The following is a 15,907-nucleotide window of genomic DNA, read 5'->3' as shown; positions in this document are numbered from 1 at the left end:
TTCACTTTTTGGGCATACATAAAAATTTGGGCAGCATTTCCCCAAAACAACTCTCATTTAAAAAAAATAAAATTGAAACATACAAATTCATATCTAAACTAAAATCCAAAATTCAAGTTGGAGAAAGGTTCTAAATCCATTTGATATCCATTTGCAACAAGAATTACACAATTTCATAAAGAATCAAGGGATAAATCAAATAAACTCACCTTCAAGTTGAAGAATTTCAAAATGAAACATGGAGCCAAAGACTCCGAAAGAACTCACGAAAACTGAGTAGCAACAAGAGTTTTCCCGCTTGAATCCAACAAGCTCCTACCCACAAAATCTCTCCAAGCAAATCCATCCCAATCAAAATTTCAAAAATCCATTGTAGGGTTGGAAATCTCAAAAATTTGGAAAATAATAATCTTTGTTAAAAAAATAAATAACCCCCATTTTAATTCAAACCATATAGTAATAAATAAATACTCTAATTTTGCTAGCTTAATAGAATTTGATTTATCAATTTATAAAAACAATGGTCTTATTTTATTTTATTTTTTTAAAACAATTACTCAAGCCAAATATAATTTAACTTTCACTAATAATTCAAAATTCACTCTAACTTAGACAATTAAAATAATCGATTAATTAATTAACCACAAAAATGATTCTAATGTAATTTACTCTTAATTCCCTTTAATCAATATGACACATATACAATTCTCATTAACTACTCAAGAAGAGAATAATAAACACACAAAATGCATAACACACAACTCTCAACTGAAACCAAAATAGAACATGACCCACATACCAACGTCGGAAAAGTGGCCTACTTAGCGAACCGACAAGGCAAATAAAAGACCGACGATGTTCACAATTGAGCAAGGCTAGGGTTAATATTAGGACCTTAGAACTACCTCCTCCACTTCCATTAGGTTAATTAGGTACGCTCAGACCTGTGGAGCCAAGTGGAGACAATACCTTGTACCTGCAATTCCCTGCATCACCGAACCACACATACATATATATACACAAACACGGTAAACACACCGGTGAAGGAGAATCATGACGTTCCATGTCTCACCGAAATGAGTGACGAAAAATCTCCTCGCACCCCATACACTTCCACACAACATGATGACATATACATCATCATTAGTAATGCACAAATAAGCTTAACATTTCCTCATTAATAAAATACGATGTAGAAGTAGAGTTAACAACTACTCATCAATAAGCAATAATGTATATTCAATATCTATTCCTCAATGAACTATAATGCATAATCATACCAGACACACTCCAAAGCGTAATACCAAAATACACATCACAACCACAATAAATCAACCATCGACATAAGCCACTGAAAAGTCAACCTTGGTCAATGAGGCCTAATAGGATCTGAACAAGGTAGGGGTACTACACCAACTCACCCATAGGTCTCAAGTTGGGCCTATTGATCATTCTTGAATGTATTGTTGGGAAAAATGAGTTTGATTCCTAATTTACATAATTGGAATATTGGATCTCTTTTACCCACATTAAATTTTGGTCAACCCCATTAAATTTTGGTCAACCCGATGCTTCTTACATTTTTGCATAATTATGATGGGTATTTCAGATCTGATTTTTCACTATAGAATTTACAAAATCTGATTGGTTTGTAATTTTACATGTTATTTATTAGTTATATATGTATTGAATGGTGGCTTGTTACACTTCGTGTTGCTTGCATTCATCCATTGCATTCTAATGAATTCCAGAATAAGGATTTCAAAGATAATCCCTACATTCACTTCATCTCTCAAAGCCTTCACACATATTTTGTGTTGCTATATGATAATATTTTAAAGAGGTTAATGGAGTGTTTATATTTTGTTAAAACTTTAGTGGATGTTTCAAGTAGTACCTTTGATGATCCTCCTAATGATGATGTTGAGATGAATCATGCTTGTACTTCTCCTAGACTAATTTGTAATCATGGGTAAAGAGTTGATGTTCCTATCAATGATCTCTCCGATGGACATGTAGCATTGAAGAGTAATGATGAATCCTATTCTTACAAGGTTACTTTGGTGCAAGAGGGATAAGCTAAACACATTAATAATTAAAATCTTAACACATTCATTACCTTAAATCCTCCTCATTCTCCAAGAGCTTATCTTAGCCATCAACATGTTTTGAGACAAGATAATTTTATGCATTTCCTTAATGATATGTAACCTAATATATCATTGAGTAGACATGAAGATTTAGATGATTAGAACACTTCTTCCCAATGTAACAAAGTGGACATAAATAATTATTATAGAAATGAGAATCTCTCTATTAGGATCCATCCCCCTTCATGTATTCATCCATGTGGTCCTTCAAAGTATACTTACACAATAAACTTTAATGCAGTCTATAATGAAAGTCCTCCTTCACGTTTGCAAACATAATATTGTTAGGATTAAGGTGCCATCTACCTTGTAAATCCTATGACATGGTTCCAACATCCTTGGAAAGTTTCCTAAGGCACTTAGGATGTATTCAGAAAATAATTTATTATATTCAATTCTCATCATTGTTTGTAATACATTCATAAGGGGTGATGGGTTACACTAGAAACGGTAAAAGTGGGTAGTGAACACAAATATTTAATAGTTTTTTTGCCACTTGTGGATGTCTAGAATAAGATATTTAATGACTTAAGGAAGTGGAAAAAGAGTGACATATGGGCTTATCCATGTGGGAGCATGGAAGATGAAATAGGTGTCTCTTGGTTTCTGATCATTTATTACATTTAATGTAATGTTTATCTTGCAAGTATAGGTGTCCATGTTGGAGGGAAGGTATTGGAAGCTAAACTAATGTGTTTTTGACTTTCGTGGAGGCATTCCAAGGGTTGCGGTTGTGAGTAATGAAGAGTCTTCTTTGTAAACCTTTGTTGGTGGTTTTCTCTATTTTTCATTCTATAAAATCAGCCTTTGGTTGTAGATTTTATGTGTAATGGAATGATGAACAATTGAACATATTTTTCTCCACAACGATGAAAGACAGGTGAGGGTATAAGGAGGTTGTTCACATGTACATAGGTGCTTATATGGTGGAGACAAAGAGTATAATGGAAGGGATTGTATTTTAAGCACTTTTATTGTTTTTAATACAATCTTGTCCTCTCTTCTTGGTGGAGTTTTTTCCCACAAGGGTTTCTCCATGTAAATCATGTGTTTTGTGTGGATGTTATGTCGCCAATTTATGCCTTATTGCTTCTATGCTATGTTAATGTTAATAATTATTTATTATTTTTATATTCACATAAGATGGGTTTATGAGGCATGGCTTGTTGGAATCAATGAATATTGAGAGGGGGGTGGAATCAATGTTCTACAATTTATAACTTTCTTTAACTGATTCTTAAACCACTAGATGCAAACAAATAAAAATAAAGTGCAGAAACTCAACACACACTAGCACAAAACCATAACACCAGAATTTTTACGAGGAAACCCAGAAAGGGAAAAATCATGGTGGGATTGAGACCCACAATATTATAATACTGTGACCAGGAGTATAATAATATTACAAGAGGAATGCACATGCATTCAGGCACACTGCCTAGAGTTCACTGCTGAATTACAAAAGGGAGGGCTACAACCCCCAGAGGACTCACTATACTACAAATGATTACAAATGATAGCTGATTACCTGAATTGATGAATAGCATCTACAAATCCCAAAATGCAGTTTCAGTTAAGCAAAAAGAGCTTCTTCCAATATTCTAGCATACTGCTATGTTATGCTCTACTCTATCATATACCAAAGCATAAATCCAAAGATAACGCACGTGAAACTGCACACCGATGCTCATACAATCTTTGTACACCAATCTTGAATACCAAAATACTCATATAGATCAGTCTTATATATCCACATTAATTGATTAGGTCACCAACATTTCGGTTCCAAAAACATTTACAAAATGTGAAACGTGTAACAAGAAGTTGACTTAATTCGATTACCAATACACTTGTAGACCAAAACAAATTGATAATACACTTCAAGACAAGTTAGCACAACAACCTCTAACTTGATACCAATCATCCTGATAATTTAGCATAACACGCTACACCACAATAACATTGTTCTTCCTGAAATACTGGATACTGGATCATCAATCTTGCACTAGAATCAATACCGAAAGTTAGGATTATGGACTAAGAAATTCCAACCAACAAATTGACTACCTCTTCCTCTGCAAACAAAATTATGCACCTTAAATTGAGTTCTACTCAATATACTCATACTTTGCCGAACACTGTGTTCCACCTTCTAGACTTAAGCAAAACTTCCGGTAGAATGAAATTGCATATTCTAGATGACGCTTCTGATTTGAGTTGCCATTAATGACAACCCCTAAACAATCCTCAAGCACTTATCGCTTCTGGAACAATGTTTCTTGCCAATATGGTTAATTGGCTAATTTTTGGCATCATAAAGAAGAAGGATCTAATCATGGGTTCTCCACAATTAAGAAAACTTAATTTTCATATTTGCATATGGTTTTTATATTTTCATGTTGTTGTTATCTAAGCCTTGAATCTCATCCTTTGATTAGTTTATTGGATAGATATTGATCTTCACAATATTTGGTATTGAACTTGTTTATTTCCTAACAAATATGAGATTGGCTATGACATGATCTCTAAACAAGGATATAGTGGATAAGGTCTTTGAAAAATGAAACAAGGAATTAAAGTCTGTATGGAACCTCCATCATAATATACTAGAGAAAGTGTAGGGTTTCCTCATTTCTTATCAATTCTTTTACCAAAGCCTAATCCTCCTACCCACAAGAGACAATGTGGACACTCATTTGAATCCAATAGAGAAAGTATTTTAGAGACTTTAATATGATATAAATATTATGTTTCTTTTCATGAGACATAGGTGTAACTCTAAATCAAGAAATGTTATTACTTTTTGTCTCTTTCATCATTGTGTATACTACTCACTCTCATTCTAATTATATAGAATTTAAAGATTTTTTTCAAGATTTATATGATAGAAATCATATTCATATTACACCTGATCTCACTCATTTTCTTCATCTAAATATGAAAGTAGTTCTTTAGCACTCCTTGGCCCTATTTTGTTTCTCCTCACTATGTGACATTAGTAGCTTATCATTTTGGGGGGGCTCTTTGTCATTCATAGTTTTTTGGGGGCATTCATGGTGGTATAATTTCATGTGAAATCATACTTGGCTCACAATATAATAGCCTAGTTATTCTTGTCTCCACACTTTGTGAGAAAGAATATTCTTTCAACCTTTTCTTTTTTCTAAGGATTCACTTTTCCTTTCTTGAGTTGCATCTTTTATAAGGATATATTTTCTTGCATAGAATTGTTTGTCGTTCATGTGGATTTGAGCCTTGCTTGGAGGTGTGTATCCATCATGAGGACATCTTCCTTTCTTGAAAGTATATTTATTTTTTAAATGATCTCTCCTTATTGTTGAAATTGTCTTGTCCTTCATCAAGAATTCCCTTTTGTAGCAATTGGCAAAGTGTGCATCCTTGGTCTCCTTCCCTATGCCTTGAAGATCTTATTTTTGTTAAATATCTCCTCTTGGAGGTAGGTATCTTTGGACAAATATCTCTCCCCCCTCCTTTTTTATTCATCCTTGAAAATAATTCCTTTACAATTGTTGCAAGATATCTCTTTTACAAATATCTCTTCCTTACTTAAAAGAGTCATATCCTCTTCCTAGCTTGGAATGCATGCATTTTTGTTTAAAGGATATCTCCTTGGTAGTGAAGGTGTTTATCCTTAGTGTGTTTCTCTTTCCACCTTAATATATCAATATTTATCTGTGTCAACATCTTAAGGCCGAGGCATATGTGTGGCCTCCCTATTGCTTGTGTTGGTGCATGCTGCAACACCCATTTTACACTTGAGTTTTCAAATTGTCTTGCAAACAAAGGTGTTTTTTTCATAATTCTTGTGTTGGTGCATGTTGAAATACCCATTTTTTAGTAGAGTTTTTATTTCCTTATAAATAAAGGGTTTTATTTGGCAATCCTTGTGTTGGTCCATTTTGTAGTAGAATTTTGTAGATTATTTAGCAAACAAGAGGATTTGCTTTGTAATCTTTCTTAGTGTAAGTCAGCTAACATAACACACCTCACTATCTTGGTTTGACTATCCTTGTTTTCACACAAATCACACAACATAACACATCTTACTGTCTAGTGAAATTTGTGCTTCAACCTCTCTTTCCATGGATCACCTAGCATAGCACAACTATCTACCTAGGGGAATCCATGCCTCTAACATGAATAACCCAACATAAAGTCGTGAGCATTACATTCATGCATTACTCCCATACCAAGGTTAGAACAATTAATGATATTGACATGTGTTAATTACACAACCCTGAGTGTCAACAACAAATTGGTTGAAATTGTCACATCGTAAATTGTAAACCTTTAATTAGGGTGTCCAATTTAACACTCTCCTAGCACTCATTTTAATGTTTCTCATTTCTCTATACATCATAGGACCTTTATTGTAATAAATTAAGATTTAGTTCAATATTATGAGTCCTATTTCACTTTAAAAGATCAAAATTTTATTATTTGCTCCCTTATTTTAAGGTGTGCCCTTTATCTTATTTCATTTCAGGCTTATATGGGTTCTAGGTCATTTCAAAGTTCAATACATTGTTTCCCATATCTAAATATTATAAATTTTCATATAAATTATGTTTATGGAATCAAGATCCTATTATCTTGTGAACATAAAAATTCAAGCCTATTTTGTCGAGACAATGTGCAAATTGCACATTGTCTAACACTTTTTGGCTAAAATTTTGGGAGAGTAATATGCTGGTCTTGCCATTTTCATAACTATTCCCAATGTAAAAATATGATAGTTCTAAGTCATCCAAAATGCGATTTTACATTGAAATCTCTATATAAGGCATCCTCGCTAATTCAATTTTAAGACATCACATACATACATCATTCCTTCACGTCAAGAGCAATTATTCCAATTCAAGAGAATATATTAATGTAAGGAGCAACAAGCTAAAACAAGGCATCTTCCATTATGTTTTCATGATGATTTTATGATTGATTTTATCATGGTTTATCATGTTATTGCATCAACACATGGAAGACTTATCCTAAGAGCATTGCATCATCAATTGAAGGTATAATAATTCTAATCAAGCATTTCAATTCAGATTTTCATTTCTACTTCATCATCATTGTATGGTTGAGTCCCAACCTAAGGTTTGACTAAGAAAAACCCCTATATATCCCCAAAATTTATTTTTCTCTTCTGTGTAGATTCATATTTAACTACAAGCTTCCAATAAAGATTGAAGAAGGGAAATTTCTTAGGACCGAAATATAGGAGACCTCTCCAAATTTCATTAGAAGTTACCTAGATAAGGGTATTTTTTGGGACAAGGACATTTTTTTCAGACATGGGCATTTTCCCTCGATAATGACACCCAAACACCCATTTCCTTCCACTTTAGACTCAACTTTGGCATAAAGTGGGCACATGGTCTTAAGGTTTTAGATCTAGTCCAGTACCAAAAAATTCACCTGTTGGGAAAAGTGGCACCCAAGCACCATTGTCCTAGATTTTTAGTCCAAATTTTAGACATGGGTTCCTCTCTGCATCCTATTTCCGGATCTTGGTTGGCTATGTGATTCTCAGTTATGCATTTACTTGTTTATGTTGACCATTGTCAATTTTGCACCTTCTAGCCCTAATTCTCACATTCAATTCACCTCTTTTTCATAGCTCATTTTCAACTCAATCAAAGAGTAATAAATTCACCTTGTGCTCAATCCAGACCTAATAAGTTTATGGTTGATCCTATTGAGTTAATTCTCCTTCTAATGTAATATTGTGAAATAGGTTTAGTTCCTAGTTTGCATGCATGAAATTGTAAACCCTATTTCCCTTCATTACATTTTGGTGAACTCGACTCTTATTACATTTGCATATCTTATGATTTTAAATATGATTTTTCACAAATTCATTGCATACATTGGTTGAAAATTTCTTTGGTTACATCATTTTTGATTAATATGGCATATGAGTATCTTGTTTGTGCATTTGATTAAATGGAGTTGTTATCTTTTTTTGCTAGTTCAATTTCAAGTTATATCAAAGATGTTCATGATGTTTCCTTTCACGATATTATGATAGAATAGCTCTTCCTTTCATCCATAGCTATGATTTACCCTCTCCCAAATTTGGTCCCATGCATGGGGACATTTTGATGTAAAAAGAGACTATTAATACTTTTTTCAAAGATCTCCCTTCTAACGATGAAGCTTGAAGAATGGTGTTTATCCTTCTCCCAATATACACCTCCCCCGTGGAGATCACTTGGTACAAGAGGATGATATTATGGCTACCAAGTACCTAATGATACCTTACCTTCTTTTCATTTTAATGGCCTTTCATCTAAAGATGGAGCATTAATGAGTTACATTTGTTCCTCTCCTAAAATTTGTCTTACTCTTGAGGATACCTTGAAACAAGAGGATGATACCATTAAGACTTCACTTCATGACAATGATTCCAGTGCTCTCTCACATAAAGATGAAGCTTTAGTGGATAAAGAACCCAACCAAGATCAAATAAATTCCATTCATGTTCCTAGTTATGAGAAGCCTAAAATTATTGTCCACCTTCATCAAGATGTCCCTCAACCTCAAAACAAACCAGTCATTGTTGTTATAGGTGGAGTGAATCAACAACCCAATTATCAAATAGCAGCTTGAGCATTTTTTTGGTGGATTTTTTTTGCCAATTGGCAAATAACTAGGATTGAGGATTTTGAAATGAGTGAATATGACGGATCGGGGATCTATCTCCCATTCACCCAATTTTTAAGTGCTTTGAGCCATAAGCAAGGTAATTCACCATCATATTTTGGGGACTAATCATACTTATTGAATTTTTCACAAACATCTTCGAAAGTTTCCAATGTTTGTGCACCCATTTATTCGCTAATACCAGCTAATCGGTTTGATACCACAATCATTTAGGAGGACCCATTTCGCCAACTATGTTGTAAGTTAATGGTAATTATAGGTCTATGATCACCTTTGAAATTGAAACATGTCATTTTAATAACTGGGGAGATTCTCCCATTTTCACTCTACGATGCCAAAATCCCGCTTAAATTCGCTAAAATTTAAGATTAATTTTAAAATGCCCCACATAATTCACCAAATATGGATTGGTATAAATACAATCAAAATTTGGTACTTTTTTGATACATTTTGTTATGTTCCAAGCTCTGTATAAATGATTCAGATCATAGACAATTTGCTACTACAAACATTGTAGTAGATTCGACAAAACCAATCTATAAGTGACAGTGAAATTTTCTTTTACAGTATTATAAGATTATTTATCCTCAGAGTTTGTGAATTTTAGTTCATTTTTAAAAATTAAGTAGTAGGTTTTCATTCATTTCCCGAGGAATCAGGATCCAAGGGTCTATCTTCTTAGATTCTATTTCTTGCAGTTTGTATTTCTTGAGAGATGTTGAGTAGCCAAAGTCTTGAAAGTGTTGAAGGGAGGCCATTAAAACATGGAAATAGAAGCATAATGTCATACTTCAGTAGAGTTATTGGTGGTCCATCAGATGGAGGTACAAAATTAGTAGTTGTAGATGCGCCAAAAAATATCGATGAAGGACAAATCTCCAGGAAAGATCGAAATGAGTTAATCGAGTTAGATGCCAATGTCACAAACAAATGTTCCAATGGAATTGGATTCCCAAAATAGTTCGAATAAGTCAATTTAGGTTAATGGCAATCTCATAGGCAATGTTGATGTGAATGATGCAAATGATGTTGCTAAGAAAGGCACATATAATGTTGCTGGAAGTACACAAAAGGGGAAAGGAAAAGGGAAAAAGAAAATCAGGCCACAAGTGGGAAATGACAAGGAATTTTTAGTTGGATTGGGTGTCAAGGTACCCATTTATTTAAGAAGTGCCAAATCTAAACAAAATGAGCCTTCAAAAAAATGCAAGTGTATGATATGTAGTTGGAAACTAAAATGGGACAAGAAGTTGCAGCTAAAGATGGACACCATAAAGAAGCATATCGATAAAGTGTATGAAAAACAAATCATAGATGGAAAAGAACGATCAATGATTAAGTGGAAAACAAAGGAAGAATGTAAACATGTTAAGTATGAAGAAGACTATAAAGAACATATGCAAAGAGAGGATAATAATCCTAAACATAAAAGTTTGATTGAGGTTCAATTTAAACAATTGATGACAAAAACATTCAAGTCAAAAACTGTTCAATTGAGTGTTTATTTTCAACTTTTGAAAAATGGTCTTCCTATGTTAGACTACCCCGACTTTGCTACTTTATTAAGAATTCTGAATATTCCTAGATTTCCTCATATGCATTGGTCAAAAACTAGTGGATGGGAATGGGCAAACTGTCTTGCTAAGGTGGAAAAAGATGATGTAAAGGAAAATATTAAATAGTCAAACTTTATTGCATTATCTTTAGATGAAGTTACAACAGTAGATAATAATTCTTCGATATGTATGCATGTGTATACTATATGGAAACATGTCTTCCAACCTCATTTACTTTGTGTTGTTAAAATGAAGGAGAATTCCACAACACAAAATATATTTGAGGTAGTTAAGAAATCTTTAAAAGAATTTGGTGGTATGCATGACATCAATTGCCAAAAAGTTGGTAGAGGTAGGATTTGATGGAACTACGATGTTTCAAGGTCATAGGAATGGTCTTTGTGCAAAGCTACAAACTTCTATTTCACCATGCATGATTGGAATTCTTTCTATGGCCCACAAAATGAATTTAGCTTCTAGAATTGTGAGAAAATTTGATTTAGTAGCTAGAGTTGTACCCATTCTTCTGTCAAAGTCTCAAACGATTTTCAGAATATCAAAAATTTGTCGAGGGAATAATCAATGGAAACAAGATTTTTAAGGATGTTGATACCAAATGTATCTCCTTGTAGGGACCAACAGAAAGAGTTTTCTCTAAGTATAAATCCCTGATTGGACTAATGTATGAATAAAAAGAGTTAGTAGACAAAGCTTCTGAGATTTTACATAGGTTAAATGATGTAGAGACTCTTAATTTTGGCTGATATTCTCCCCCTTTTGAATGAAATGAGCAAGCTTGTGAAAGTAGCTAGAGAAATAAATCTGTATATTAAAGTAAATAATGCTCTGTGTAGAAGGTTAATCATGACCCTAGATAATATGTATCTATCAAATGAGCCTTTTATAAAGGAAGAATTTGCTAGCTAGCATCAGATGACATATCTAGACAATCTTGATATTTTTTTAAAGATTAACAATAGCAATGAGTTGTGTGTTTGTGTACATGTATATAAGATACCAATGCACTAGTATACCATGTCTGCTAGTGGTTGCAGTCAGTCAAGTAGAATGAGAAATGTACCTATTACCAGGGAAGCTTTTAATGATATTGTCAATTCTATAAAAGTTACCTTAAAAAAAATTGTGAGAGGGGTTTTTGATGAGATTTTAAGTCAATTCCCTTGAGATGAACTATTAGAAGCCATGTCTATTATGTATCCTAATTATTGACTTGATTGTAATCGAAAGGATTATTTTAACAAGTTACAATGTTTGATTGATCATTTTTGTAAGAAATCCATATGCAATGTCAACGGAAAGGAAATAGAACTAGAATGAATTATAAAGAAATATATAAGCTCTCACATAAATCATCCAAATATTCAAGAACAATGAAGGAGTAAGCTAGTTCATTGGAAAGTCCCCACCTACTAGGATCAATAACAATAGTTTGACAAAAAATAACTCAGCGCAATATTGAGTGATGAACTATCATAATTTGTCAAACTTGTTGATTTATGTCAAATAAGGATATTGTAATTTGTTGAGGATGAGAGAGTTTTCAATGTATTGGGGTATGTGAAATCAAATACAAGAAACAAAGTAGACAAGAATTTAAAAAATTATTTGAGGGTGTATACAAGTAGGTATGATGTTGAGAGATTTCCTTATGAAAGGGCACTAACAATATGGAATTCCATTTGTGAGAGGAGAGGGTTGTGCAACACTTCAAAGGCTGGTAGTGGTTCTAGTGGATAAATTGATAGTGGTAGAACCAATGATAGTGTTGAGTTAAATTTAAGTGGAGGTACACAAACCCAACAAGATTGATCACAGAATGAAGAAGAAACTGCAGAACAACTCGAGGAGTCGGATTTCGATTGGCATTTCAAATTGGATGACACTGACGATTGACAAAACAACATTTTCTAGGTATTTATAGTTTTTACTTCAATTCTTATTGAATTCGATGGGCTATTGTAGAATCCAAACTATAATTGTGTAATTGATAATATTTTATTCTTTTTACTGTATAATTGAATGTTGACTTGCAATTGCAATTTTCAAAATTTCCATGATTCATTATAGAATTTAAATTGTAAAAATTATCTTCAAATTTCATTTATTAAACATAATTTTTTTTATTTGTGTGATATTGACATGCATTATGTATACATTGATCTCTCCATAAAATTATACTAATTCCCTAATATCTTTGCATATTCTGGAGACTAGTAGAACGTTTGTAAAAAAAATCGGCTCTCTACCCAAGTAAAACCCTAGCCCAAGTTAGCATGTCTCAAAAGTCAAATCCTAAAGCCTTTGATCTATGTTTTGAAGTTGACCCGAGTTTATTACATTTGGCAACACCTTACGGGTCAATGTACGCTGATTTGTTCATAATGTGGGCCGCCATGCTACATCGACAAGGCAGGCTTGCAGACTTAAGGTTATCGTGCATCTTAGGCTACCTAGGCAATCACACTCAAATCTGGGTCATTGATCAAAGACAAATATGCTCTAGTCTAAAAAGACTGATGACGGGCTTGTCGGCTTAACACTAGCGAGCATGTTTTGCTAATCACACAACTACACATGAATCTGGGTCATAGATTTGGATAAATATACATGGTTGATAACATTCAAGGGTTAGCGGTCGTTACTGGGGGATCTAATAGTTTTAATTTTAATCTTAACTAGAATTGAGACAAGTGTTACATTTTTTATCACATCGCGCAAGAATTTAATATCGCAACTTTATGAAAGTGGTCAAACCTCTGGTTTGGTAAATGTTTTAATGTAGTATATTTTTTTGTAAAAATAGGTGTGTGAGTATTCATGACCACTATCAGATCATCAAATATCAATGACGAAGGTTCAATTCTAGGCCTAAGCTCTAACAAAATAAAATTTGTACAAAGCATGACCGAAACTGAGACAAGTGTCATCTTTCTATTGTATCATGAGTACCATAGCAATGAATTATAATTGGTTGATCCACCAATATTTGAGGCCCATTCTCATATGGGACTGGCCTTTAGGTCCAATTCTAGGCCTAAGCTCCGACAAAACAAAATTCGTACAAAGCATAACCAAAATTGAGACATGTGTCAAGGTGTACCCCAACTTAGAGAAAAGATTTTAAAGTTCATTAAAAACTAAAAACAAATTATATTATTTCCATTAGATTGCATTCCTTAAGTCTATCACATGTTCTTGAAGGCGGCCCCACCATCAAAATAGGTCTATTGTGTATTCATATGGTGTGTCATAGTAACAATATCCAATCATGCGAAATAACGTCGATAACGATCAATGACCCAAGTTCAAAGCTACAAAGAACAACTTAGTTGCAAGCTGTTGTTTCACGCATATGGGCCTTAATGACCATCTCCATTGATATTACTAATCTAAGAGCTAATAACTAAGAAGAGTCAGTGTACACTATAATCGAAGCAGTACAACCAATTACAAATTTATAGGTAACAATAAGGGTTTGATTTTGCATAGGGTGATAACAAGTAAGTTTAATTTTGAGGCCGCTTGTTGTTTGTTCCTATCTGCGAAAGAATCATTAAATTGTATAAAAAAATCTTAAATTTTTAATTTCCTCGTGAAGCCCAGTTTATGCATTTTTCTAAAACCTTAATTTTTATTAAGATGGGTGGAAATTCAAGAAGAACTAATAATAAGAGGGCGCTGGATGAATATATTATTTCTCAATTGCACAGATCATCAAAATGGGGAAGGCATGCCCAAGGTATGGGTATTGTATTTGATAGACTTGTGGACAAGGAAACATCTTGTGGGGATACTTACATCTCAATTAATGGATGGAATTTGTTCATGCATTCTTACAAAAAGAGTAGAGCCCCAATGCCAATGAACAACACATCCAGAAATTTGGATTTGGTAAAGCTTGTTGTCCCAAATGTATTTGTCAATGTAGAACTAATTAGAGAAATGGAAAAAAGCTATAATCATGACACTAGGTCTATCTACACACATGGAGGTGTTTGACAAGAGATATATTTGTGAAATGTTTATGTTAAACCTTAATGCCTACATGCCTATTGGCTTTCTATCTCTAGGGAGAGAATATGAGAGGGACAAAGGTAGCTTCAAGGTAAAATGATTTCCATTAAATAGAAGGGAGAAGAAGGAAGGGAAGCCTATTTCATTTTGGAGGACAGATGTTGAGCCCTTCGATTATCAAATTTTTTAAAATTATTTTGTAAACACCTACTTTGCAGTTTTCCAAGTGTTGGGAATCGATGTATGGACCAAGCTGCCTATGCATTTGATGATGTTGACTACTAATATTCAACACACATATACCAAAACCATTTTTGACTTTGCCTCATTTATTTTTAATTGCATTCACAAATCCCTTTTGGATATCAAGTAGGGTAGCCCTATTGTTCATTTTAGATGGTAATCTTTATTGTGACACATTCTTTTGTATGGTGGAAGTAAGGCTGGTAGTGGGGGGCCAGAGCTTAAGTTGATAAAGGTAGATGACTAGAGTAAGAATTTTCTGATTCAAGAATGGATGTACTTATAGGACATGCATTGTGAGAATTCCAATTATGTCATATTTGAGGAATTCTGTGTCAATATTGCGATGCAAAATTTGGGTTGGTTGGTCAATTGGAGATTATCTGATACGTTGAGGAGATTTTTGAGGCCCCTCGAGCAAGTGTTTGAGTTAGGAGTGAATCATAATTGGGGAGATTGGTTTTTCAACCCTAGGTACACTGTCATCAGAGTTTATAGTGCAACAGTTAAATCCCATGTTTTTCCTAGAGATGTACTAGATAGAATGGCTTTCTTAGAAATCATTCGGTAGTTGAAAGAGTCTAACAAGATTCATTTAAGAAATAATAAGAAGGGCTCATTCATCCCACCAAATCTATATTTCTCTAATTTTGAGATCATACAAAAAGAAGGATTGGAATTGGTATATTTCAAGTTACTCCTATATCAGATGGCTTTTGAAAAATGTAGAAACCATGATTCATAACACTTTATTCACCACACCAAGATTGGGGTTAAATTGAAAGGCTTCAATCATGAACAGGATAAAATTGAGGACTTAATAAAAATGTTGCTTTTAATGTAGAGGTTCAGAGGAGAAGAGAGACATGGGTTAAGGTACAAATGGTAGATGTAAAAATGATAAAGATTGACCCACCATACAAAGGGGCACACACTAATTTGGAGGACAGGTGTGATGATAGAATGACTATAAACTTTGAAATAGGAGAGGAAGTAGACGATGTGAGAGAATTGGAATGCTCTAGATTTATGTCTAATGATCAGTCATTGGAATTTAGGGACTTTGTCCTAAAGAACAAAATAGAGCAATTTCCAATCATGGTCAGAGAAAGGTTGGCATCATGGACTCATGAAGTTACTAATTTATTTATAGCCAAAGTCTTAGAGAGAGTTAATTTTTATATATTGAAGATGACCCTTGAGGAGGCAAGGTACATTGTTTGTTTGTTACTAGAA

The sequence above is a fragment of the Cryptomeria japonica genome, chromosome 5, assembly GCF_030272615.1.
Source record: "Cryptomeria japonica chromosome 5, Sugi_1.0, whole genome shotgun sequence".
Taxonomy (NCBI): domain Eukaryota; kingdom Viridiplantae; phylum Streptophyta; class Pinopsida; order Cupressales; family Cupressaceae; genus Cryptomeria; species Cryptomeria japonica.
The sequence above is the reverse complement of the archived record's forward strand: the minus strand, read 5'-3'. Positions refer to the sequence as shown.